Source organism: Lathyrus oleraceus, chromosome 4 (genome assembly GCF_024323335.1).
Source record: "Lathyrus oleraceus cultivar Zhongwan6 chromosome 4, CAAS_Psat_ZW6_1.0, whole genome shotgun sequence".
NCBI classification, from domain to species: Eukaryota; Viridiplantae; Streptophyta; class Magnoliopsida; order Fabales; family Fabaceae; genus Lathyrus; species Lathyrus oleraceus.
In genome coordinates, this window is record NC_066582.1 from 158,809,719 (window position 1) to 158,813,963 (window position 4,245).

A 4,245-nucleotide genomic window follows, 5' to 3' on the forward strand; every position below is an offset into this window, starting at 1 on the left:
ACTTTAAATCAGGGTGAAAGCAATTTTTAAGGTTAATTAAATTCTAATCATTTTCAAAAATTATTTTTAAAAGTTAAATGTGAGGACGAAAGTTAAGCATTTAAGTTTAATCATATAATCTAAGTCAATAGAGCGAGAGTTTGAGACGAGGGCATTTAAACGGTTAGTATTTTCTCAAAAGGAGTTTCCATAGATTATATTATTTTCAAAAGTGATTTTAGATTTAACGAAATTGTGAGAGCGTACGTTAAAATATAAAGTCATAGTCTAATTCAACAGAGCGAAAGTTTGAGGAAAAGACTTTTAATTAATAGTGTCTACTGAAAAGACTTATTTTAAAATTAAGAAAAAGACCAACGAAGATTTGATTCCCCAATTACGACGAACTACATACTGATATCCATATTATTTGATATTTTAGCTAGATCCAAATTTAGTTGTACTTTTCCCCTTAATCATTAAAGTATCAAACGCCATAGCTTTATGCAGTAACCCTAGAAAAACGGTAGATCAATTCATTAAGTCCCTGTGGGATCGATATCTTTTAAAACTACGCGATTAGACTGTGCACTTGCAGTTAGTACCCCGATAGACTCATAAAGTCGCGATCAAGTTTTTGGATCCGTTGCCGGGGACTTTTATTTAGTCGATATCGTAACTCTTCTGTTATGTTGTAGAGACTAAGGCAATTTTTATTTTTTCCATTTTTCGTTGATTTGTATGCCACACACTCGCTCACAAGGCAAGCCGTACTACTTACGAATCAACGACGTCGAACGATATCTCCGATTATTACGACGAATTCGAGAGTATCGTGCTAGAAACAATCTTCCTCCAATCGAAGTTCCTGATCTCAAAAATCTCCTTCCTTTAACGATACCAGTGATGGCCGAACCAGCTCGTGCTCTTCGAGATTACGCTGCTCCATCGCAGGATGAGCCGCATTCGAGTATTGCTCCACCCGCAATCGAAGCGAACAACTTTGAACTTAAACCTTCACTGTTGCAGGCAGTGCAACAAAATCAATTTTCTGGAAATCCTACCGAGGATCCAAACCTTCATTTATCCGTATTTGTCCAATACGCTGACACTGTTAAAGCTAATGGTGTCACTTCAGACGCAATTCGACTTCGTCTCTTTCCTTTCTCGTTAAGAGATAAAGCTAGAAGATGGCTTCAGTCTCTTCCTTCCAACTCAGTCACCACATGGAATGAGTTGAAGAAAGTCTTTCTTGCTCGATATTTTCCTCCAAGCAAAACAGCTATGTTGAGAGCCCAGATAAATGGATTTAAGCAAAAAGATAACGAGTCTCTTTTCGAAGCATGGGAAAGATACAAGGACATGATGAGACTTTGCCCACACCATGGTTTAGAGGACTGGTTAGTAATTCACACCTTCTACAATGGTCTCTTGTACAACACAAGGTTAACAATAGACGCCGCCGCCGGTGGTGCGCTTATGGATAAACCTTACACCGACGCTTATCAACTTATCGAGAGCATGGCCCAAAATCATTATCAGTGGGGAAGCGACCGAACAGTGGTAGAAAAACCTCAAACGAAAGGTGGCATGTACGAGATAAGTAGCCTTGATCATGTCAATGCAAAAGTGGATGCCCTTGCCCAGAAAATTGAAAGTTTAAATGTATCACCTCCAGCCACCGTGGTTGCCGTAACTCAAAATTGCGAGGTCTGTGGAATTCAAGGTCACACTCCTACAGATTGTCAACTCCTAACAGGAATTCAAACAGATCAGGTGAACTATGTTCAAGGAAATCCTTACTCGCATACCTATAACTCAAACTGGAAGAACCATCCTAATTTCTCGTATAAAAGTCACAACGCTTTATACGCACCAGGTCAAGCCCCCAATCAAGCTCCAGCTGTACCACCTGGATATCAAAAGTCGACCCCATCTACACCTAACAATAACGTTCCTAGGAAATCCAACTTAGAAATCATGATGGAGAACTTCATAGCTTCTCAATAGCAAACCAATAAAGAGTTCTTAAACCAGAATGTACACACTAGCGAACAGATTAAACAACTAGCAAGTAAAGTAGATTCCCTGGCTACCCATAACAAAATGCTTGAAACACAAATCTCGCAAGTAGCTCAACAACAAGCGTCTACTGCTGCCCCAACTGGTACATTTCCTGGACAGCCACAACCTAATACGAAAGGCCACACTCATGCAATTATATTACGAAGTGGTACAGAGGTAGAAGGACCATCTGACCCAAGGATTGAGAACTAAAACTCTAAAAAGTCAACTGAGGAAGAAGGTAAACCCAAAGAAAAGGAAGAGTGTAATAAGGAAACCGTAGAAAAAAAAGAACCTTCTATACCTCCACCGCCTTACAAACCACCTATCCCTTATCCTCAAAGGCTAATTAAAACCAAAAACGCGGGCCAATTTAAAAAATTTGTTGACCTACTGAAACAATTAAACGTCACAATTCCTTTTACAGAAGCTATTACACAAATGCCCTCATATGCTAAGTTCTTAAAAGAAATTTTATCTAATAAAAGGAAACTTGAAGATAACGAAACCGTTATACTCACTGCTGAGTGTAGCGCAATAATCCAAAATATGCCTCCTAAACTTAAAGATCCTGGTAGTTTTTCTATACCCTGTCATATAGGAAAATTTGTCATAGACAAAGCTTTATGCGATTTAGGAGCCGGTATCAGTGTTATGCCCTTGTCCATATGCAAGAAACTTGAAATGGGAGAATTAAGACCAACTAAAATGTCTGTGCAATTAGCAGATCGTTCCGTTAGATATCCCGTAGGAATTCTTGAAAATGTTCCTGTGCGCATAGGTCAATTCTACATTCCCACCGATTTTATAATTATGGACATAAGAGAAGATGAAGTTACCCCCATTATATTGGGAAGACCCTTCTTAGCAACTATCGGTGCTATCATAGACGTAAAACGAGGACGACTCACTTTCGAAGTAGGAGAAGAGAAAATTGAGTTTATTCTTTCCCAATTTTTGAAAGCACCTGCAATAGAAGACACATGTTACTTCATGGATATCATCGACGAATGCATAAAAGAAACAGAATTCGAAAATGACGATTTGTCCGACTATCGTGTAGAAGACAGACTGAACCAATTTTTAGCAATAACATCAGATCCTACGCAATGCCTTAAGAAACCAACCCTCGACCTGAAAAGACTTCCCAAAAATCTGAGATATGAATTCCTAGACTTAGAACTTGAACGACCAGTAATAGTCAATCCAGACCTAGGAAAACTTGAAACCGAAAAACTCCTACATATCTTAAGAAAATATCCAACCGCACTAGGATACAACATCACCGATCTTAAAGGGATAAGTCCTTCTATTTGTATGCACCGCATCATGCTAGCAAAAGACTGTAAAACTTCTATGGAACATCAGAGGAGACTAAATCAGATCATGAGTGAGGTAGTGAAGAAGGAAGTAACGAAGTTATTAGAGGCAGGTATCATATATCCTATATCCGATAGCAAATGGGTTAGTCTTGTACACATAGTACCAAAGAAAGGAGGTATAACAGTGATCGAAAATGAAAAAGGAGAAACTATAACCAAACGAATTGAATCGGGATGGAGAATGTGCATTGATTATAGAAAGCTAAACAAAGCAACCCGAAAAGATCATTTTCCTTTACCATTCGTAGACCAGATGTTAGAACGACTAGCCAAGCATTCTCATTTCTACTATCTGGACGGTTACTCAGGTTTCTTTCAAATACCAATTCATCCTAATGACCAAGAAAAGACAACGTTCACATGTCCTTTTGGTACCTTCGCTTATCGACGAATGTCGTTTGTCTTGTGCAATGCTCCTGCAACTTTCCAAAGGTGCATGATGGAAATATTCGCCGATTTTCTCGAAAGCATCATGGAAGTCTTTATGGATGACTTTTCCGTATGCGGGCAAAGTTTCGAAGAATGTCTTGAAAACCTAGAAAGAGTTCTAGAACGATGTGTAAAAGTAAACCTAGTACTTAATTGGGAAAAATGTCACTTTATGGTACAAGAAGGAATTGTTTTAGGACACATCATATCAAATAGAGGAATTGAAGTAGACAAAGCCAAAATAGAAGTAATCGAAAACCTTCAACCCTCGAAAACTGTGAGGGAAATACGAAGCTTTTTAGGACATGCCGGCTTTTACCGACGATTCATTAAAGATTTCTCTAAAATAACTAAACCTTTAACCGAATTATTAATGAAAGACGTTGAATTC

General features: G+C 38.5%; 1 non-coding gene across 1 annotated transcript; it reads right to left on the reverse strand.

The window, feature by feature from the left end:
• Positions 1-1,263: 1,263 nt before the first annotated feature.
• On the reverse strand, positions 1,264-1,370 carry LOC127077923 (small nucleolar RNA R71). The gene has a single exon (XR_007787683.1). It is a non-coding gene; the product is annotated as a small nucleolar RNA R71 (small nucleolar RNA).
• Between the last annotated feature and the right edge of the window lie 2,875 nt (positions 1,371-4,245).